Genomic DNA, 25,075 nt, shown 5'->3' with positions numbered 1-25,075 from the left:
ATATGTACAAATACTGGATTAACAATGTGCTTCAGCTGGGCCTAGTGGTGCAAGCCTGTGAGCCCAGCTCCTCCGGAGACCGACCCAAAAGGATCACAATTTAAAGCCAGTCTTTAGCTATAGAGTGAGTTCAAAACCAGCCTAGGCTGGTTAGTGAGGCCTAATCTCAACAGAAACTTTAAATAGTAGAGGAGGGCTGGAGATAGAACTCCTGGTGGCGTGGGAAAGGCCCTAGTTTTAAGTCACAGCACAGCAAACAAACAAACAAACAAAAATTTTCTGTGACCTAATTGCTCCCTAACTTTCCAGTATTCTCCTTCCTTCTTCATGCCATATCCTACTCTCTTTTGTGACTAATGAAATGCTGTCACTATTTCTTTCTTGAGTTGCTTGGTACTTTCTGCTTGAATGCACCAGATGCTAGGGACAGTGTTTAATGCCAGAGATGCAGGCATGGATAAGGAACGCATTGAACATAGCCAATATTCATATATATTTGTGTTTAATGAATGCATGAGGAAGAAACTATAAGATGTGTGGAAAATGATGGCAGAGAAGAAGGGGAAGCATAGGAGAAGAATTTAGCTGGTCTGTACGAGCAAGCACAGGGAATGAAGAAGAGCTATGTAACAGGGTGACCTTAGGATATTGACTTACTGGGTGAACAGGATGAGAGAATAACTCTATCCCCAAAAAGTAGTCTCAGTTCAGATAATAAAGAATATACCATGCTCAAAAACAATGAAGAGAATGTTTGATTGCACATACAGAAAGGGACAAGAAGCACCAAGAAAGGATGAAGCTGAATGGGAAGGGCTAGAGGAGAAGCAAATGATTAAGCTGGACACACACACAGCCATGAGGGAAAATAATCAAAGGATTTGTATATAAGTTAGTTGTTAGTTGTTGCTAAGAAAATGAAAAAACTGAATGGAAATATTTCCAGAGACAGGCAGATATAAAGGGCAAAGCCAGAGGTGAGGATTAGCCATTGCAGATTGTTGCTGTGGCTCCACAATTGGGTGAGCATGATTTGAGCAACATCAGAAATGGCAAATGGGGGAAGGGTTCCTGAGGCCCAGCCATAGCTTATGAGCTATTGGCAGTTGACAGTTGCTGGGAGGAGAATTACTTTTCTTTGGAGTGTGGCTACTTGTAGGTTCCCCATGCCTCAGTGGATGACCCACAGCCATGCGCATATAGACAGCATTAATTGGACTCAATGTATTAATAAAATCTTAAAAGGAGAACTTGAAATTGAGAGGAAGATGTGTTGGGGGAATTCCAGCAGGATTTGGAGGGGAAGTGGGAATGGACATGATTGAGACACATTGTACTCATATATAAAATTTTTAAAAATAAATGAAGTTTAAAAAAGAAATGGCTAATAGGAAAGTACATGGGTGCTGTAGACTAAATTTTTTATGCATACACGCATACATGCATACACATACACGCACACACGTACACACACATACACAGAGCCATGGGCTTTGTTGAACTATAATTAGTGCAATGATATTGAGAGGTTAGGCTTTGCTTTGGGGAGATAAGTAGTTCATGAGGGTAGATCCTTCAGGACTAGGGTTGGTCGAAAGAGCTGCCTTGTCCTTCCCCCATGTGCGTTCATAACCAAAAGGAGCCATCTCTATGCCAGAAAGCAACATTTCGGCAGACACCAAACCTGCCTGTATCTTCACCATGGACTTGCCAGACTCCAGACGTACGGAAACTTCATTTCTAGTGTTGGTAAGCTGGCTGCTTTTTGTATTTTGTTATGGCGTCCTCTGGGCTCAGGGTGAACTACTGAAGAGACAAACACAAAGAAACTTAGTGTCTGTTGTATGTGGTCTGAGGTAGAGTGAAAACTGAGTGTTCCCCATCTCTTCCAGCTAACGTGACTTGCTGGATTCTGCTAAGGTAACTCAGCCTGTGCTCTGGAACTCAGAGCTTTGATTTATTGGTTTAATGGTTTGTCTTTGGTCAATAACAGCTAGTATCGATGATCTTATATCAGCATGCAACTCATTTGGCTACCACACTCAAACCAACATTCATTTTACAAAATGTGCTTGTTTAATATTTATCAGTTACATTATAGTCACAAACTTTTCTTCTTCCTGGCAACTCTAGAGGCATATTTGTTTTCGTTTTTGTTTTTTTGCATTCATCTTGTGTCTCCAAGGACTGTATTGCTATACTCAATATTATTTGTTTTCAAATTAAATACATTCATCTTCCACCTGTAACTTAAACTATGAATTTTTAAGACATATATTGATTAAATGTCTTTAAACAGCAGTTCACACTTGCTATTTCACCCATAAACAAGAAAATCAGAAATTTTAATAGTCTCAATGTCATACTGCCCCTTTCTGCAGTGTGGATTTAACTGGAACCCAATCTACTTATTCCTGTCCTCGGTTAACAATGCCCAAAACATATGTGATGTGCTAACAGCCAAAATAATTGAAATGTGCACGATGCTTGGCTCCTGAAAGAGCAATACCAAAGCTTGGAAGCGAACAAGAGCTGCCAATCATGCATTAACAGAACTGGGAGCTGGGTAACTTAGCATCTAGTAAGAGCCACTTATCATGATGAGTTGTACAAAGTTGCCTTTGGCTGCAAACTACTGGCAGTGAGGTGCCTGCCATTGGCTGGTATTCTGCACAAAAGGTGTTGCTTGCACATCAATATTCATGAGCTCCTTAGAGAAAAGTAGTAGGGACCAGTGAATTGTAAGGTTCTTCCACCTTTCATCAGACAATTAGTCTAGAGAAGCCAAAATTACGAGAAGCCTCCCATGCAGCCTTATACAATCTTCTATGCTAACTGCAGATTGCAAATGCTCCACAGAGAGAAGGGAGTCACCATCCTGTTACTCTGACAAAGTACTTAACGAAATCAGCTAACAGAGGCAAGAACTGTTTGGCTCATGATTTGAGATGTCTCAGTTGCTTGCCTGCTGACTGGATTGCTTCATTGCCTGAGGCAAGGCAGGATATTATCATAATAGAAGTTTGTGTTGAGGAGGCTGTTCATCTCAGGAGAGCTAAGAAGAAAAGGAGAGAAGAAGGGGACAGGGTGGAGAAAAGAGGGGAGAGGAGAGGAGAAAGGGAAGGAAAGGAGAAGGAAAGGGGAAGAGAAGAGAGGGGAGGAGACAGAGGAGAGGGGAGGAAAAGAGAAGGAAAAGGAGGAGAAGAGGGGAGGGGAGGGGGAGGGGAGTGGAGAGAGAGAGGGGGAGGGGAGGAAAGGATGAAGTCAGGGTCCCCAGTATCTTCTTTAAAGTCTCAGCCCTGTGCTTCAGTTCCTCCAATTGTGGTGATATACTGCGTACCCAGTAAAATTTACCTGAAGATCAGAGAAGCAGAGCAAGCCACAGCCACTACCTCTTACCTCACCAACTCCTCGGCCTGAAAGAGCCTCAGTGGATAAGCCTCTAGCTGAAAGGGACGCTTGTGCTGAAAAGTCTTTAGTTCCTGTCTCCTCACACCTTATATACCTTTCTCCACCCAGCCATCACTTCCTGGGATTAAAGGCATGTGTGCTTCCCGGTACTGGTTTTAAAAGGGTGTGCCACCTCTGTCTGGCTCTGTTTTCTCTCCTAGACTGAGTCAATCTCATGTAGTCCAGGGTGGCTTTGAACTCACAGAGATCCAGATGGATCTCGCCTCTCGAGTGCTAGGATTAAAGGTGTGTGCCACCACTGTCCGGCCTCTATGTTTAATCTAGTGGCTGGCTCTGTCCTCTGATCTTTATGTAAATTTTATTAGGGTACACAATATATCACCACAGCTAGTACTTCTACCACATCTCAACAGCAAAAAGAGTCATGGATGAAGGCTTCACACATGAGCCATTGGAAAGCATTAAATTCCAGATGTAAATTATAACAGGACTCAGTTAAAGAACTTCCAATTCCATTCAATGGACAAATTTATACATTTTATAAAGGATATGTAAATGTAACCCATATTAGAGCTGACAAAGAAACTGATGCTTATAAATATTTAATGTCTTGCCTAGAACCCGTTTTCTCAGTTCCAATACCTATTCACTAGTCCAAATCAGGCTTTTCACATGAACAGCTGTAATTTTTTTCAGTATGCTTGTTAAGTATGCAAAGTTTAATAGTATTTGACAGAAAAAGAGATCGGCTTCACCCTCACTCCTACTCCCACAAAGAGGCCAACTAATCAATTGTTAATATTATTCTTCATTTGTGAATATATATTTCTAAAATATATAATGCAATCCATCTGCTGTCAGCCAGGACATCAAGAGGCAAAACAGAATACCCTCAGATGGTTGATTTCATGTCGTGTCTAACTACCTCACCACATAGTGTAAACAGTGTCAACCTAAATACCCTGCCTGCACACTACTTAGTGAATCTTCTTTTTTCCTACGTTGTCTATGTCTCTGTGTTTGCCCCTTTGATGTGTAAGTTGGAGACCTTGTTTGTCAACGACACTATCTTTAATCATTTGATGTTTTTACCTGTGTTAAACACTTGAGATGGAATTCTCTAGTATTGTGAGAACATTGTAAGGCAGAAAGTTGAATTTAGAGAGATGAAGTAATCAGGCCTGACTACGCACATCATCTGTTAGCCCAGAGGATTCAGAGGCTGAGCAGGGAAGATCACTTAAGTCCAGGATGTACTGACCAGCCTGGGAACATGGCAAGACTTCATTTGAGATTAAAAAAAAAAAAAAAATGAAAGAAAAGAAGAGGGGAGTGTGGGGAAGAAGGGGGTGAGGGTGGGAAGAAGAGAGTTTAAAAAAGAAAGAAAAAGATTCCTGCCAGTGAAGTAGGTAGGCTAATGGCAGATCTTCAGGGCTCCCTCGGTCACTCCAAAACCCATGCTCCAGTCTTATCCCCAGCTCTGCAGTAGATCTGCACAGCCTCTCCTCAATCTCTGTCCCCACTCCCAGGGGACAAAGGAGATCCTGGTGGAACAGCCTGCTTTCCTCATTCCTTTGGCCCCCTCAACTCCCTCCATAGATTACCCCTATTCCTGAATGTCAGCTCCCAATACCTAGAAAAACATTTTACCTGGAACCCCCAGTGGTCACACATATCAGGACCCCAGAAGAATTTTCTACCAAGCAACCACAGCCAACACACTCTCCTAAGAACCAGGGAGGGCAACAGAAACCAAGGAACAAAATACCCACCCCCAAAAAAAGACAGGCTTAGATATCAGAATCTAGAATTACAACCTTCCACAACCCAGATGACTAGATAACCATGTAAAAACAAAATCAGTAACAGTCAGGACACTAGAGCCCAGGAACCCTACCAGAGCAGAACACTGAATATTACACTATAGCTGAAGCACAATGTAATACGAATCTTAAAAGATTTTATTAATAAAAACAAACCTGGAGCCAGGTATTGGGGTGAATGCTGAAAGATCAGAGAAACAGAACAAGCCACATCCAACCTCACCTTGCCAATTCCTCAGCTGATCTTGTTTCCTCAGACTGAAAGCCTCTGAATCCTCACCCGAATGGATCTCAGCTGAACTGCTACTAAAAGCCTAAAAGCTTAAAAAGACTCTAGTTCCTGGTCCTCATGCCTTATATACCTTTCTGCTTCCTGCCATCACTTTCTGGGATTAAAGACGTGTGTCACCATGCCAGGCTGTTTCCAGTGTGGCTTTGAACTCACAGAGATCTGGATGGATCTTTACCTCTGGAATGCTAGGATTAAAGGTGTGTGTGCCAACATTTTCTGGCCTCTATGTCATCTAGTGGCTGTTCTGTTCTCTGACCCCAGATAAGTTTATTAGGATGCACAATATATTAGGGGACACAATATCACCACAGCACAAGATACAGACCTTACAATAACATTTATGAATATTATAGAAGTCTTTAAAGAGGAAGTGAATAAAGCCCTTAAATAAATCTAAAAAATACAAGCTGTGGAGAGAAATAAATAAAACAGTTCAAGACATGAGAGTAAAAATAGATCCAAACAAAAAAACCCAAATTAAGGGAAATCATAAAATGAAAATTTTAGGAACTGAAAAAGGAACCATAGAGGCAAGCTTCACTACAGAACACAAAAGATGGGAGAGAGACTCTCAGGCCTTGAAGACGTAAAAGAAGAAATGGATACCTCAGTCAAAGAAAATGATAATCTAAAAAAAATCCTGGCACAAAACATCCAGGAAATCTTGGACACCGTAAAAAGAAAAAAAATCTAAGAATAACAGGAATAAAGGAAGGAGAAGAATCCCAGCTCAAAAGCCCAGAAAATATTTTCAACAAACTCACAGCAGAAAATTTTTCTAACCTGAAGAAGGATATGCCTATAAAGGTACAAGAAACATACAGTACACTAAATAGATTGGACCAGAAAACAAAATCCCCTTAGCATATAATAATAAAAACACTAGAAATACAGAACCAAGAAAGAATATTAAAAGCTGCAAGGGAAAAGGCCAAGTAACATATAACGGCAGACCTATGAGAATAATACTTGACTCGTCAATGGAGACTTTAAAACCAGAAGGCCAGATGCTCTACAGATTTTAAGAGACCACAGATGCCAATCCAGATTACTATACCCAGCAAAACTTTCAGTCACAATAGATGGCTAAAATAAGACATTCCATGATAAAACCACATTTAAGCAATCATCTACAAATACAGTCCTACAGAAGGTGCTAGAAGGAAAATTCTAACCTAAAGAGGTTAACCACACCCAAGAAAACACAAGAAACAAATAGTCTCAGACTAGCAAATCAAAACATGTGAAACCACATACACACACACACACACACACACACACACACACACACACATACACACACACACACACACACACACACACACAAAACCAACACAACAACAACAAAATCAAGGAAATAATAGGAATCAACAAACATCACTCAACGTCTCTCAACATCAGTGGTCTCAATTCCCCAGTAAAAAGACACAGATTAAGAGAATGAATGGGAAAGCAGGATCCATCCTGATGCTGCATCCAAGCAACATACCTTAACATCAAGAATAGACATCACCACAGAGGGAAAAAGAGGTGAAAAAAGATATTCCAAGCAAATGGACCTGAGAAGCAAGCTTCTGTAGTCATTTTAATATCTGACAAAATAGACCTCAAACTAACACTAATCAAAAGAGATGGGGAAGGACTTCATACTCATCAAAGGAAAAATCCACCAAGATGACATTTCAATTCTTAACATCAATGTTCAAAATACAAGGGTGTCCACTTTTGTAAAAGAACATTACTAGCTTAAACCACATATTGACCCTCACACACTGATAGTAAGAAACTTCAATACCACATTCTCACCAATGGACAGGTCATCCAAACAAAAACTGAAAAGATAAATACTAGAGCTAACAGATATTATAAACCAAATGGACCTAAGAGATATTTATAGAACATTTCATCCAAGCACAAAAGTGATACACCTTCTTCTAAGTACCTTGTGTAACTTTCTCCAAAACTGACCACATACTTGGACACAAACTACATCTCAACACATACAAGAAAATTGCAATAACACCCTGCATCCTGTCTGACTACCAAAGGTTAAAGCTACATATAATCAGCAACAGAGAAAACAGAAAGTTTATAAACTCATGGAACTTAACAATTTACTACTGAATGAAAAATAGAGTAAGACAATTTTTTTTTAAGTTTGGTCCTTCTTATCCAATGTCTTTAGATCCCCTAGCCCCCTCTCTCTATATTTTTTATTGTTTATTGTTTTATCCAACATATTATGGAAGAAATTAAAAATTTTCTAGAATTAAATGAAAATAAATACACAACATATCCAACAAATGAGACACAATGAACATGGTTCTAGGAGGCAAGTTCATAGCCCTGAGTGCTTACATCAAAACATTGGAGAGATCTCATACTAGTAACATAACAGCACACCTGAAAGCTCTAGAACTAAGAGAAAAACCATACCCAAAAGGCATGTGCCAAGAAATAATGAAACTCAAAGCTAAAAATCAATAAAATAAAAACAAAAAAATTACAAAGAATCAATGAAACAAGGAGTTGGTTCTTTAGAAAATTAATAAGACTGACAAAGCTTTATCCAAATTAACTAAAAGGAAAAGAGATGATGCCCAAATTAATAAAATTAGACATAAAGAGAAGGACATAACAATAGGTACTGAGGAAATCAAGAGAATCATAAGGACATACTTTATTCCATTAGAAAATCTAAAAAGAAATGTCTAGTTTTCTCAATACATACTACTTACCAAATTTAAGTCAAGATCAGATAAACAATTTAAACAGACCAATAATGCCTAGTGAAATAGAAATAGTCATTAAAAGTCTCCCAACCAACAAAACCCTAGGGTCAGATGGTTTTAGAGAAGAATTCTACCAGACTTTCGAAGAAGAGTTAATATGAACACTCCTCAAATTATTTCACAAAGTAGAAACAGAAGGAACATTGCCCAATTTGTTTTATGAGGTCCCAGTTGCTCTGATACCTAAGCAACCCAAGAATGAACTACAGAGCCATTTTTATGAACATAAATTTAAATAAAGTACTTGCATAAATACTCAATAAAATACTTGCAAACTGAATCCAAGAATACATCAAAAAAATCATCTTCCATGATCAAGTATGCTTCATCCTGGAGATGCAGAAATGATTCAACATACATAAATCAATAAATGTAATCCACTACATGACTAAACTGAAAGACAAAACCACATGATCACCTCATTAGATGCAGAAAAGGCCATTGACAAAATCCAACAATGCTTCATGATAAAAGTCCTGAAGAGATTAGGGATACAGGAATGTAGCTCAACATAATAAAGGCATTTTACAGAATGCACATTTCGAATATCACTTTAAATGGAGAGAAACACAAACCATTTCTACTAAAACCCAGAAGAAGACAAGGTTGTCCACTCTCCATACCTGGTTCAATATAGTATTTGAAGTCTTATCAGAACAATAAGAAAACTGACATAGATCAAAGGGATACAAGTTAGAGAGGAATCAAAGTATCTTTATTTGCAGATGACAAGATAACATACATGTGACCCTAAAAGTTCCATTCGGGAACTCCTAGCCCTATAAACACTTTCAGCAAAGTAGCTGAATACAAAATTAATACACAAAAATCAGTAGCCCACCTATAAACAAATGATAATGGACTGAAAAAGAGATCATGAAAACACCTTTCACAGCAGCCTCAAATAGTATGTCTTGGGGTTTCTCTTACCAAGCAATTGAAAGACCTGTATGACAAAAACTTCAAGTCATTGAAGAAAGAAATTGAAAAAGGTATCAGAAAATGGAAAGCTCTCCTATTCTCACAGGTCAGTAAGATCATTATGGTAAAAATGACCATCCTACCAAAAGAAATCTACAGATTCAATGCAATCCCTAGAAAATTCCAACACAAATTATTCAGAGATCTAGAAAGAATAGTTTTCAGCTTGATATGGAAACACACACACACACACACACACACACACACACACACACACACATACATTAAAAAAAAAAAAACAGGGTAGTTAAAAACAATCCTGAATAATAAAAGAATGGCTGGAGGTATCGCCATTCCCAATTTCAAATTTTACTACAGACCTATATTGATTTAAAAAAAAAAAAAAGTGTGGTATGGCACAAAAACAGACACATGGATCAATGGAATTGAAGTCCCAGACATAAATCCACACACCTAGAAGTGAAAAGGTCAAGGAAGCCTCCCATTCAAAACCACATAGAAGTTTGTGTTGGAAAGATGGCTCAGAGGTTAAGAGCACTGGCCACTCTTGTATAAAGGCCAGTGTAGCTAGAGTTTTCCTGCCTGGCCCACAGTCAGGACAAATCTCTCTCACCTGTCAGTCCCACAGCCGCTCAGACCCGACCAAGTAAACACAGAGACTTATATTGGTTACAAACTGTATGGCCGTGGCAGGCTTCTTGCTAACTGTTCTTACAGCTTAAATTAATCCATTTCCATTAATCTATACCTTGCCACATGGCTCGTGGCTTACCGGCATCTTCACATGCTGTTTGTCATCATGGCGGCTGGCAGTGTCTCTCTGACTCAGCCTTCCACTTCCCAGCTTTATTCTCCTCCTTGTCCCGCCTACACTTCCTGCCTAGCCAATGGCCAATCAGTGTTTTATTTATTGACCAATCAGAGCACACATGTGCCATACAGAACATCCCACAGCAGGCCAGGTTTGGTTTTCAGCACCTACATACATACCTTTCACAGTATCAGATCCATGGGCTAGCATCCTCTTCTGGCTTAAGTAGGCACCAGGCATATATCTACTGCACTTACATACATGCAAAAAAAAAAAACCAGTCATATAGGTAAAATAAAAGTAAGTATTTTTTTATAAAATGGTAGCTCAGACCAGAACATTGAACATAGAATTGACATCTGTCTTCTGGGGCTGAGCTCTTAGTCACTGGGATTATACTCAAACTAGTGTTAAATTGTGTCATAGTTGCTGTCAAGTAGAGAATGTATTTCTTGATATTTGGAGAAACCCTATACATGCCTTACCTGAGATTTTTTTCTGTATTATATATGAAAGAAGAGAAGAAAATCAACTTGTTTTGCTCACTCAGACCACAGGTTGCAAACCTGCAAATATCTTAATTGTGCACTAATGCTACCTTAATCTGCAAAAGGATGGCATGTCTAAAAGTGCCGCATGTTCTGTTAATAAAAGATAAGAATATTCCTGAAAGTCATAGGTCTACCACAAGCTGTCTCCATGAATGAACATTATAACTGAATGAAACTCTTGGGGAAAACATCGAAATGAAAAGTGAGAAATCTAGTCGACCATCTGGAATTTTCATACACGATGCCAAACATCCAGATACTTGCTAAAATCTGGATGAGCTCTGGCTGTCATTTGTCATGAGGATTTTGTCAACATTCAGATGGTGCTAGCAAAGGTTGACTTCCAGAAACTGGGATGCATCACTAAGAGAGCATTTCAGCAATAGCATGAGACTTTTCCATTTTAGTGTCAACACTGAGAGCAAAAGCCTGTGATTAATAAATCTCGTAGCGACACAACAGCAAGTATCTGTTTACCTGTCAAAACACCATTTGAGCTGAAATCCCCAAGCCTAATCCAAAGTCTGGCTTTAACTTCAGTTAAAATAAAGATATGAATGTATTGGCTGCCTCCCCCATCCCCCAATTAGCAAAGAATGGCATTTATTGCTGGAGAGGAAACCTAACTCAGTGAGGCACACAGAGAGCAAAAAAACATCTGTAAAGCAGAGGGGGCCTTCTGGAAGCCAAAATCCAGTCTTTCCCTGAGGTCTGGGGTATTAAACATCTTTGAGGGGTCCTTTCAGGTTTCATCTTCTAACTTAGTGTTGGTCATTTTGAATAAGGACAACAGGGAGGCTGGTAGCCCCACAGCTTTGTCTCTGGCCTTGAATATGTCAAACTGGTCCACAGGCAGTGGGGGCCCCACAGGCAGAAGCCAAAGCCTGCCAGGCCTTTGACTTAATCTGCCAGCTGCCAGTCTTTTGTCTCGGGGAAGGAAGGTGAGGAAATAGCTAATCTGTCTCTTTTATCTTTAACTATAAAAAGAAAGTATGAAGGTTTAGCATGTCAGGCTTGCTAATACCAATGGTAACCCTCCATAGACTTAATTGAATAAATTCTTTCATGAAAACAACTATTCCATTATTAGTCACCCCCCCAACATAATTCAGTGAAAAATTTAACTATTCTATAACCCAATACTTCAGGACAGAAGTAGAATGTTTCCCTAGCCATATATGAAACCCTGTGTTTATCTTTAGCAACTCTCAAACTTCTATTGGGTTTCATGAAAACTGAATATTCATTATTATCATAAACAAAGATACTGTATGGCCAGGTCAATCTGTACATTGCAATGGGTTCAGTGCAAAAGCGAATGCCAGTAAAAGATGTGTTGGCATCTTCTGATAAAAGACTATTACAGTAAACTAGAGGCAAGCATGTTAAAAATCAAGTCACCAGGAAAAAAAAAAAAAAACAAAAAAAAACAAAAACCAATAATCCTGAGATAAAACTCAAGTCATTTGAGGTTTTCTATTTATCACTCTGAGAATTTCTGAGGAAAATCAAACTTATTCCATTTGGGATTTTTAAGAATTATGGAAAACTTTATAAAAGAGTCAAACCATACGTATATAACGTTGTTGTACATACTTTAACCCACGGCTAGGTCTATTTTTTTCAGACCAAAACATTAAGAGGAAGGGCTCACAGATGCTTCTGTATTAGCCCTGATTGCAAGGAGCACCTGAGATGGGGATTGTGCTTTGGCATAAACCTAGCTGGCTGGCACCAGTGTTAGTAACAGGTGGCAGGCAAATCGCAAAGGCAGAGCTGTTTGCATTTCCTGTGCTAACTTGGTCTTTTCTGAGTAGATATAATTCCCATGATTACAAGAACTTTTGTTGTTCATCTAAACAGACTCTCCCAAGCATATTTATTTATTCATAATGATTCACCATGCATACATTTTTAATCTACGATATCAGAAATTATAATGGCAGTATGTATGATCCTTTGACAATATTTGAATCCCTTCATAGGTGTTGCTTTATTTATTTTTTCCACTTTTAGGTATCAATTTGATATTTTTAAAGAATGAAGTATATTATAATAAGCCCATTTTGGTGGTGCATGCCTATAACCCTAGCTATAGTAAAAGCTAAGGTAAGAGGGACACAGTTGAAAAGCCTCCCTGAGCTACAGTGAGTTCAAAACCAGGAAGCTTAACTTGGCAAGGTTCTGTCTCAACATTTAAAATGAGGGATGGAAATACTGGAGTTATTAGAGTGACTGCCTCCCATGCACAAAACCCTGGGTTTAATCCCCAGTATCACACACAAAAAGGGCTATACTAAGAACCTCTATCATCGACTTGTCTGGTCACTACTGTTTTATGTCCATTCTTTTTCAAGTACTCCATCTATTGAAACACTATTGATTTTGATTATTACTGTTATAAGCACTTTGGAACTTTTCTTACATAAACGTAATATTTTGAGATTGTCATTTCAATGATCTTACTTTTGTTTGGATTATGACTTGCAATGTGTTTGAGTTTATTGGTATTAAACTTAGAAATATGAGTGAAAATGTCTTTGGCAAGATTTACATGAGAAAATTCAGTGGCAAAATTCATGAGAATGTACATGTTTGTGTTCTTTTACAGTGTAACTGAAGAAAACAGTCCATGGTGATGGTCATAAAGGAGGTTATTTTTGGACTTTGACAATCTTCCTCTTGCATCCCTGATCTCTAAATTTTAATGAGATAAATAGCATCCTGCTATCTACACAGAGTCTTTCTGACGGTTGTGAGGGAAGGACCCACTCCAGGCTTGCTCAGCTTGTTTTTGATGTTCAGCTTTCCCAAATTCTCCTTCCATTGTGGCCAGCCTCTGAATAACTCTGTCTGAATGCCCATTTTTATGAGAACATCAGTGATATCATGCTCCCCACCAATGACCTCATATTAACATCACAGCCTGTGTAAAGCCCCTGTCTCCAAGAAAAATCAGATTTGGAGGTACAAGAAGTTTGAATATCCGTGATAAAGATACTTTAACTCTGGTCACGGCAACAAGCACTTAGGATGACAGCTAAAAATGTCTGCATTCTTTATAGCACAAGGGTGCAGGTATGAAATTAGAGTTTTATCTGCATCATTAGGACAAGTCTGTGGCCTGTTAGAGTTTCATCTGTCCGTCACACACTGAGATTTGTTTCCATGCCTATCAGCGGTTCTTCCTTCATCATTTTGCATGTTTTCATTGTCATGCAGCCTTTTATTTTCTATAAATCCCTCGGTTTTGCTGAATAAAGATTGAAAATGTACTAACACTTATCCCTCCTGAACATCTGACACACTGTGACATGTTATTGGTCTTAGTGACATCCAGTGGCCATGACAGGTCAGTGGCAGGAATTCAGATCTTCTCCAGAAGCAGCTGTGCTGCGTGGTGCTGACCAGGAAAATAGGCAAAGACCGTACTCTTCATGGACTGGTCACTTTAACACAAGTATAGTAAACTATCAGTCTCTTGTGATTCATAAATTAAATTATTTTCATATAGAAAAAATAGTTTATTATGCTTAGTTTGCATTACATTTGCTAATGTAATAATAAATCTTCTTTAAATGTGTGTAACCAACAAAATGTGTAACCAACAAAAGCTGTTTTAACAGATTAAAAGTAGACATTAGTTATAAAGTGATATAATATTTTCTTTCCATGAATCTTCACCATAGAGTACTTTTATTTAAATAACATATAAAATATATATTTTTTCAAAAACTCAACATGTTTCTTTAGATTCTCTTGATTTAATGTATTTTAAACATTATATATATATATGAGATATATATATATCATTAGAATGTAGTAAAGAAATGGGGCTGAATCTTGATTTTCTTTTAAAGTCTGACTATATTTTAAAAGACAGATGAAGTGGGGACAGAAAGACAGGGGTAGAAGGGAATGAGAATCAATACACAAAACATACATTGCAAGTTTTTGTTACATTAATATGTAATATTTGTTACATTCAGATATTTCACTGTGATTGGTTTAATAAAAAGCTAAACAGCCAATCACAATCAGAGCAGGGAGAATGCTGAGAAGAAGGGTGGAGTTCTGAGGGAGGAGTCTCCAGCCAGACACGGAGGACTCAGGAAAGCAGCATGGGCAGAGTAAAGGTAATAAAGCCATGAGGCAGAAAGTAAGTTAATAGAAATGGGTTAATTTAAGTTATAAGAGCTAGTGAGAAACAAGCCTAAGCTACTGGCCAAGCTTTCATAAGTAATAAGAAGTCTCCATGTCATGATTTGGGAGCTGGAAGGAAGGACAAAAAAAAAAAACTTTTAAAAATTAGTCATGAAAACTCAAATTAAATTAAATTGAATCTTTCTATACAACAGCAAGGTAATCTGTGTTAAGCCCCTTTTATTATACAGCCCCCAACTAGAGCCATGAACTATTAGAAAGTCTGTACAATACATATTTGTAGTGGATAGAATCCAGGATGATGATCCTTACTATTTCACCAGGGAACTGATATACATGATTCTAAGGAAGGGCTCAGAAGAATGTATAATTAATGTGAGATTCTGGGTGGGGGAGGGAAGTCAAGAGAAAGGGCATTGGGGCACAGTGACAGGTAAAAGCTTCAGAAGGAAGGGCTGTTCTTACAAAGGAACACGGGCTTTAACTATGGGAGAGAGCATGAGGAAAGGGAGAGACAACACGGTTTATTTCCAGGCAGGAAATGAAGTCAAAGAGGAACAGGAGGCACAAATGTGGAAACAAGCAGGGCACACATTGCCACAGACACAGCTGTTTGGGAGAGAACAAGACACAAGGCAACGTGTGGCCAGCCGCTGCATGGCTTGACCACAGACTGACAGACACAAAGGCCAGAATATGATCACTATAGATTTTTAGAGTTTAATGATGTAATATGAAGAAAGACACATTGAGTTCAATGAGTGGCTATCAGAGAAAAGTAGACATGTTCAAAGGGTTAGAAGGCAGTGCTAGGAAAGATGGAAGTTCTCCAGGACACTAAATGAATCTGATTATTGGCAGCCTCTGCAAGGCAGAAGTCAACAAGAAGCCAAAAAGCCATGTGTGGTCTGGGCTGGATGGTATTGCTTCAGAAAGAAAGTAGGGAATATTTTGGGAAGGGGCACTTGTTTAAAAAGAAACTAAACTTCGGCATTATGGTAGTTGGAATAAGAATGGCCCCGTAGGCTCATAGATTTGAATGCTTGATGCTTAATCACCAGGAAGTGACACTATTTGAAAAGATTAAGAGGTATGACCTTGTTGGAGGAAGTGTGTAACTGGAGGTGGAATTTGAGGTTTTCAAAAGCCCAAACCAGGTCCAGTGGCTCTCTCTTCTTGCTGCCCACAGATTCACGTACAGAATCTCTGCTACTTTCCAGTAACATGTCTACCCATGTGCCACTAGGCTTCCTGCCATGGTGATAATGGACTAAACCTTTGAAACTGTAAGTAAGACCCAATTAAATGCTTTTTTTCTGTAAGAGTTGCCATCGTCATGGTATCTCTTCACAGTAGTAAAACACTGACTAAGACAGACAACTTTAAAAGGAAAATCCTACAAAGAAATAGAAGTGTTAGGGATTGAGGTCAAAGGTGAGAATTTTATTCCAAAGCTTGTATAAGGCAATGTTGTCTTCCAAAGCCTAATGGGAAATAAGAAGAATATTAGTTAAGGTTAGGAAAAGACTGGAATGCTATAAATCATGTAAAAGTAGAGAAGGAAGAATATGAATGGAAACTAACAAGAAAATAATACTTACAAAAATAATCGAAAAGATGAAGTGTGCACCTCAGCTATAGAGTGTTTGCTGGTATGAGAAAAGTCCTGAGTTCAATCCCAAGCACCATACTAGAAAATTAATAACTGATAGCTGTGTTTGTTACTTTTCTGCCACTGTGACCAAGTGCTTGAGCTGAGCAACACAATGTAAGGGAGACAGGATTTTCTTGTTTGTGGTTTCAGTGCATTGTGGAGAGGTGGGCACAGTAGAAAAGCTCATATCACAGTAGTCACTACATAAAAACAATGCCTGCATTGAGTTTCTCCTATTGTCTGTTTCCACTCCCTCTGCACCAGCATAAGGAACCACGTCATGGAGTGACTTCCTCTGAATTGAAAGACTCCCTCCTGGAGAGAGGAGCAGGCTCAGAAGACTGATTTATAGAAACAAAATATTTAAGCATTGTATAGCTAGTGTCTACTTCTAATTGCTTAAAATGGCTTTTGTAGGTTATAATCTTTGAAATTATAGAATATACTATCTCATTAGCAAACGTGAAGCAAAAATAAAACTAAGTATGATAATCTCTACTTTTTTCAATCTGAGAAATAATTTATGAATAACAAAAGATGGGGTGGTATTTTTTTACATTTATCTTGAAGCGGCCTGTGGGTGAAGAATATGGTCCTTTTGCTATTTTCTTGGTCAGTAGAACGTAACAAGCAATACTTAAATTCTCAGTATGCTGAAACTTACAAGGTTCCTCTCAAAGGCTGTACAATTGCTGGGGAGGGAAGACTCTTCTATCAGCTGAGGAGTCTGCAAGTCATACGGGGAGCTCTAGGGTAGACTTTCCAATGACTAAATTGCCTTTGGGTCATCTGTGTTCCTCAAGTACCCCCTTGACTACATTCCTCTAAGAAATGCCTACAAGCTCATAGGCTTATTAAACTAGACCTGAATGAAATCATTTTTTTTAATTTTTTATTTATTTATTTTTTTTGTCTCCTAACAATACTCTCTCTGTAGGTAATAAAGAGAAATCTGTCCCTATCTTCCCAAGAAATGCCACACAACAGTTGTATTGCTGGGATTCTGGAATCCAGATGAATCTTGTCAACTTAGCAAATCATAGAAGCACCTACACAGATCTATCCTGATGAGGTTTTTACTAGTTTTCCATGTCTTATTCATGACAATCAAAACTAACCACCATAAATCTACCTCTCAGCAACTGACATCCACATAGAACTCTAAGACCATCACATTCTACTGTTAACCTCCAGAGGCTCATGCCAATTTCACAATGCAAAATGCTTCACCCTGTCTCCAAAAGTATAGGTAAGTTGGCATAAATAAGTAAAAATGTAGCAGTGAAATAATAAGAATCCATGCTGATCACATCCATTCAGCTCAGTTGGGACAGATAGAGAGAAATAATTCTTCCATTCACAGCTTTAAGGGAAGTGTTTTCACGGAGTGACTGGGCCTCCATCCAAGATCCTGGAGTTGAGGAGAAAAGATGTTACTGTGGAATTTCATTAATTAAATGGAACGGGGTCATTCATCCACAGACTCTGATTGATAACAGAAAACTGGTATTTGGAAGAGATAAGAAGATACACTTTTCAAAAATCACTTTAAAAAGAAAAAGAAAACTGAGATAGTTAGAGAGAACACCAATGTCAAAGGTGTACAGGACGTTGATTTGCAAAGTCACTAGTTAACTTGGCTCTCCCAAAGAGGTATGTGCCTCTGAGACATGATTGAATACAGAAGTAAGAACCGAAAAGCTGACTAAAGGTGAGAAACCTAATGGGTTAGGGGACTAGAAATATAAAGCAATTAGTGGAAAAAGTCTCTGTGTCCAGTGGTTCAAGGAGTCAGTGAGGAAGTGGAGGACTAAGTAAGAGAAGCCAACCATGCTGAACTTGTAAGACAGGCTCACCAGTTAGCCAGCTATGCTGAGCCACACAACTTTCTCCAGCATCTCTGTTTTCTGCCAACAGAAAGCAATCCAAGACTAAAGACAGGAAGGGTTGTCAAGGGGGTGGAGAACACTGGCAGGAAAAGCATGCAGGCAGCTGACCACTTAATCCATGGTGGAACAGAGTCAGAGTGGTCTGATGAATGAATCTGCTCACAGCACAAGAGTGTGACTGACAAATAACACTGGAGTTCCCAGGCAAAGCAGAAAGCATAATCTGGCCCTTGTAGCAGAGTGGGAGAGAAGATGACATAGGAAGGAGCTGAATGTGACACTTCTCAGTGATCGAGAGCAGTACTTTATGATAGAGCATTTCAAGATAACAGCTGCTGTGTGTAAGTCGGGTGACATGGAGATATTAACCAGAAGGTCAGGGGTTCTATTAACAACTTAGATAGTGAAAAATATACTTTAGGGCATAAGAGGGAATGAAACCGTGGAGAATATGTGAGAAGCTGGATACTAACAGTTTGGGGAAACATTTATTTTTCTTATAGTAGTTCTCAAAACTGGGCTTCAGAACACATTAGCAGAGGCTACAAATCCATATTCAATTGTGTTGGTACCATTTCTGAATTAGAACCTGAGAAATAGGGTACTCGCCTATTTTCTGAAATTAAAGTTATTAAAGTGTGTGTGTGTGTGTGTGTGTGAGAGAGAGAGAGAGAGAGAGACAGAGAGACAGAGACAGAGACAGAGAGACAGAGAGACAGAGACAGAGAGACAGAGAGACAGAGCCCTCTGGAGGTCAGGGTACAAATTCTGAGAGTGGAGTCACTCCTTCCACTTTGTGGATCCCAAGCATCAAATTTAGGTCATCAGGCTTGGCAATAGTCACCTTTAACCACTGAGTCCTCCTACTGGCCCTGAATTTTAAGTTTAATATATGAATTTATGGTGTCAAACATGATATTTTGATGTGCACTTACATAGTGAAATTATTAAAATTCATATACCCATCACCTTCCATGTCTGAAGCAGACTTTTGAGTAGTTTAACGCACACGTTTGAAAAAAATAATCAGTCTTAGAGAATAGAGCCAGTTATATAGAAAGGCCTTAACTGTTCAATAAAATCAAGATGGATATTCTAAAATGACTAATACCAATAATAATAGCCAACTACCAAATACTTAGGTACACCTTTAGCATCTCAGGAGATGGTTTCCAGTATATTCTGTAATTTAACCTAAGGCAGAAAATAACTTCAGTTCATAGAATTGGAGGTTTAAAAAGAGCTAAAAGTGGAGTTGGGGAGTGAGATGTAAAGTGTTCTGAGTGGGGAAATGTTTTTGAGATAGTCTTATGCAAGGGCATAAAATTTAAAGCCAAGGGGAGTTTACTTAAATTGACAATTCTTTTCCACATAGCACTATGTGTACAGCAAACAAAGGGAAATATAGAAGAAGAATAAACACAATTAAGTTTCATGGATACGAGGGCAGTTCCAGGAGCGGTAGGTTGTAGAGTAGTTGGCTCTGGGTGGCAGTGGAGTGCCATCAGGAGGTGGGACCCACTTAAGGTAGAAAAGGAGATCTAAATATGTGGACTGTATTTTTGCTTTGGAGTGAAAACAGGTTTAAAATGTAGTGCTAACATATACTAAGCATGTGGTATTTTAGCACAATTCTCCAGCACTCAGATTATCATTCCATGAAATAAACACTTACCTCCTATTTTATTGAGATAATGTCTTGGTTAGGGTTTCTGTTGCTGTGATGAAATACCATAACCAAAAGCAACTTGGGGAGGAAAAGGTTTATTTTACTTATCCTTTCATACCACAGTACATTATCAAAGGCAATCAGAGCAGGAACTCACACAGGGCAGGGACCAGGAGGCAGAGGCTGATTACGCAAAGGCTGCAGAGGACTTTACTGGCTTGCTCAGCCTGCTTTCTTAGAGAACACAGACCACCCTCCCCTGGGGTGTCCCCATCCACAACAGGGTGGGTCTCCCACAGCAATCACTAATTAAGGCTTACCTGCCTAAAGCCTAATCTTATGGATGACTTTTCTCAACTGAGGTTCCAGCCTCTCAGATGGCTTTAGCTTGTATCAAATTGACATAAAAATGAACCAGTATAGATGGTGAGGTAATGAAAAGAAATAGCATGTGCATCATCAGTACCTGATGCTTACTAAGTGCAAGACTAGCTCCCCACATCTCTCTACAAAACTTCTGAAAGTATGAGTTCTTCTTATTAGTATGAGGAAGACAGATGTATTCAGTATATCGTGAACAGAGAGGCATGAGTATTTTGAGAAGTGAGGTTTATCCTGACAGCCTTGATGGAACTAATACGCATTCTGGCTAAAAAAAAAAAAAAAAAATTATAACAATTTCTGTGCTTCTTATATTCTAACTGGAGCTATCTAGATCAGCAATTATAGGAAATGAATTACTATTAGCAGATGCCATAATTGGTTAATATTAATTCCATTCATGAACTCAATCAATGTCTAGTGATTACTGAGGCGATTCTCTACTTTAGAGATATGAAGTGGATGAGCAGGAACTCCTGGGCATGTGTAGAAGGCTGATGAAATATGTTTAAAATAATTTTGAGAAATGGATGAGTGGATAATATGCTTGATCTGAAAGTGTGAAGACCCGAGTTTGGACCCTAAGCACCCACATAAGCGCTTGGTTCAGTGGCACATCTTTAACCACAACACAGAACAGTGGATCCCAGAGGCTCACTGGACAGTAACCCCAGCACAGAGCAGAGTGGATCCAAGGAGTTCACTCAACAACCATTCTACTAAATTGGTGAGCTCTAGGTTCAGCAAGAGACCCTATGTCAAAAAGTAAATAAATAAATAAAGTAGAGCTGGGTGGTGGTGGCACACGCCTTTAATCCCAGCACTTGGGAGGCAGAGGCAGGGGCATCTCTGTGAGTCTGAGGCCAGCCTGGTCTATAGAATGAGTTCCAGGACAGCCATAGTTGTTACACAGAGAAACCTTATCTCAGAAAAAGAAGAAGAAGAAGAAGAAGAAGAAGAAGAAGAAGAAGAAGAAGAAGAAGAAGAAGAAGAAGAAGAAGAACACAGAGAACAATAGTGGAAGGCACCAATGTAGATAGACCTCTGGCTTCCATGCATGGAGATGTGGACAGATGTACCCGCCAACACACTGTGCACACTAATGTACACACACACACACACACACACACTCATACACTCACACACACACACACACACACACACACACTCATACACACACGTATAAATATGACAATTTAGTTTTTTGTGTAAATGTCATATATGGAAGAATGGGATGCCTAGAAGATACGATATATAAGCTAAAAGAGGAATTAAGAGAAGGAAAACAAAATCCACAATAAATACTATATATAGTTGAACAACTTGGAAAAATACATTGAAAGACCCTGAAATCCTATCCTTTTTTTTTTTTTTTTTTTTTTTTTTTTTTTTTTTTTTTTTCATCTAATTTCTCTGGTTCCTTTAGGGGAAAAATTTGCAAGTTCCTGGTAGCTCAAAGCTTCCTTAACTTTCTGTATTTTTTTCATGTGATTATTCATGCCAAGGAGATAAAGTCCGTTATCATTTATGAAAATAATCACTGCATGCATAGGGCCTCTCAGATGACTGATAAATAAAAACATCAGGGAGGATCATTTTATAATTTTCCTCAGATCAACTTGAATAAAAATACATCAGCATTTAAGAATATTATTAACTAGTTCTGTGTTTACTCTCTAGGTCTGATTCTAACTGCTAAATGTTCCCCCTCCTTGGAGGAGGAGGAGGAAGCAATGGATTCTCGGCTGAAATTCCAACTGTACCAGCTCTTTAATGGTAGCTTGTTAAGTAATGAATACTTAACAACTGTTTCACAACAAAGAATCAAAAACTGCAAGAAATAGACACAATGTTTTGAGATACTTATTTTTAAAACTTTGAAAATCAATAGTATCACTAAGAGTAAATAGTAGCTATAACTTGTAACATAATAAACATGCCATTGCTGTGTGAGTTTTTTCCAGACGGAGATCTGGCACCAATATTCCAGAGACTTGTGACAAGTTAGACATGTTACAATTTCCTGGTAATCGTTATATGAAAAAAATACCATTCCTTATTAGATGATTTACATAAAAACAATTTACAGTGCCATTTGAATTTATTTAATTATTGAAATGCCAGACTAAATGTGTTCTCTGGAGAAATCTTGGTAAAATTGTAATTTCATTAGTAATTGGAAACAATGTTGCTTATTACTTTCTGTGCTGTGTACTTAACTGAATTCCTTAATAATTCCCAGTGATAGACAAGATGGGAGTAAATAACTGACACAGATTAAGCAGACTGTGTCTATACAGAGCATCTAGAAGTAGGAAATGCACGCATGCATACTAGTCTCCGAAACCTGTGTATTCATTTTAAATAATTCTTAATCAATGAAATGCAAATAAATTACCAATGAAGTCAAAAACCACAGCCTTTTAAATGCTATTTATTTAAAAAATTAATTGAGATTTCCTTATTTACAATGGCACCATATGTTTTTTGTCTTGTTTTGTTTTCAATCTTAATGTGTTTTGTCAATTGTAGAATTCAGGAAACTCAGATAAGCAAAAGAAAAGACAATGGTTATGTTTTTTAAATTTCATTTTATGTAATTAACATTTTTAAAATTTATTTTACATACTGACCACAGTTTCCCCTCCTTTCTTCCCTCCTGCACCCCACCCCACCCCCCACATTTCCCTCTGCCCACTTCCCTATCCACTCCTCCTCTGTCTCCTTTCAGAAAGCATCAGGCTTCCCATGGGCTTAAACAAAGCATGATTCCATCAAGTTGAGGTAGGATGAGCTCTTTTCCCTGCATCAAGGCTGGGTGAGGTAATCCAGCATGGGGAACAGGTTCCCGAAAGCTAATTAAATGCCAAGGACAAGTCCTGATCTTACTGCTAGGAGCCTTACAAACAGACCAAGCTACACAACCGTCACACACATGCAGAGGGCCGAGGTCAGTCCCATGCAGACTCCCTAATTGTTGGTCCAGAGCCCATGTGCTCCCACAAGCTCAGGTCAGCTGTGTCTGTGAGTTCCTTCGGTATGACTTTGATTGTCATCATAGAGCCTTTATCCAGTAGCTGATGGAAGCAGATACAGAGATCCACAGCCAAGCACTGGGCTGAACTCTGGGAGTCCTCCTGAAGTAAGGAATGAGGGATTGTATGAGTTAGTGGGTCAACAGTCATATTTTTATCATTATAAATTATCATTTATATACTACATATTACTGGTTACGCAAAACCATCTGCAATTCTTCATCATATATATATATATATATATATATATATATATATATATATATATACACACACACACGTGTGTACTTAGACATTTTTTCAGTTATCCAAAATCCATATTTCTTTATCAATATTTTTTCATCTTACCTAACAAACCATCTGTGAATTATAACTTTTCCAATTATTCCTATTAAAGTTGGTTTATATAACAGCACCTATACATACAATTTGGTTTATAGAAATCTTGAGTCTGGGGCTGGAGAAATGGCTCAGAACTTAAGATCATGAGCTGCTTTTGCCAAAGACGTAGGTTTCAGTGCCTGCGACACACGTGGTGGCTCACAGACATCTGTGACTCCAGTTCCAGGAGATCTATGGCCTAACTCCTGTTAGAGTAGCTGTTATCAAACAGATGGAAGACAAAAGGGCTGGCGTGTATGAACGAGGTGAGAATCCTCGTTTTATCACATGGAAATAAAAATTGGTGTAGCCATTATAGAAAACACTTCAGAGAAGCCCCAAATATTAAAAATAGATGATTGTGGAATATTCCTTTTCATTGTGTAAATATATGTCACTGTGATTGGTTTAGTAAAAAGCCAAATGGCCAATAGCTAGGCATGATTTTCAAGCAGAGAGAACACTGGGAAGAAGAAGGACAGAGACATTAGGAGTGACCAGCCAGATGCTGAACAAGTCAGACACATGAAATGGGATAGAGGTAAAAGCCACATTGTTGGACATAGATTAAAAGACATGGGTTAATTTAAGTTATAGGAGCTAGTTAAAAAAAAAACTAAGCTATCAGCCAAGCTTTCATAATTAATAATAAGTCTCCATGTTCTTATTTGGGAGCTGGATGGTGAGACAGATAAAGACTCACTACAAACAGAATCTAAATAGGATTCAGAAATCTTGTATATATATATAGAGAGAGAAATACTAATGTCATTTTCAGTATATATACTGAAAATGACATTAGTATTTCAATAATGAGTCTGCCTTGTGGTTTTTTTTTATTCATGATAGACAAGAAATAGAAACAATTTAAAGTGTCCATTGCTGTGGGATGTTCTGTATGGCAAATGTGTTGCTAATTAGTCAATAAATAAAACACTGATTGGCCATTGGCTAGGCAGGAAGTGTAGGCGGGACAAGGAGGAGAATAAAGCTGGGAAGTGGAAGGCTGAGTCAGAGAGACACTGCCAGCCGCCACGATGAGAAACAGCATGTGAAGATGCCAGTAAGCCACGAGGCACGTGGCAAGGTATAGATTAATGGAAATGGATTAATTTAAGCTCTAAGAAAAGTTAGCAAGAAGCCTGCCACGGCCATACAGTTTGTAACCAATATAAGTCTCTGTGTTTACTTGGTCGGGTCTGAGGCTGTGGGACTGGCAGGTGATAGAGATTTGTCCTGACTGTGGGCCAGGCAGGAAAACTCTAGCTACAGTCCATCAC

The sequence above is a fragment of the Peromyscus eremicus genome, chromosome 9 (genome assembly GCF_949786415.1).
Source record: "Peromyscus eremicus chromosome 9, PerEre_H2_v1, whole genome shotgun sequence".
Taxonomy (NCBI): Eukaryota; Metazoa; Chordata; class Mammalia; order Rodentia; family Cricetidae; genus Peromyscus; species Peromyscus eremicus.
Note: the sequence above shows the minus strand (reverse complement) of the source record.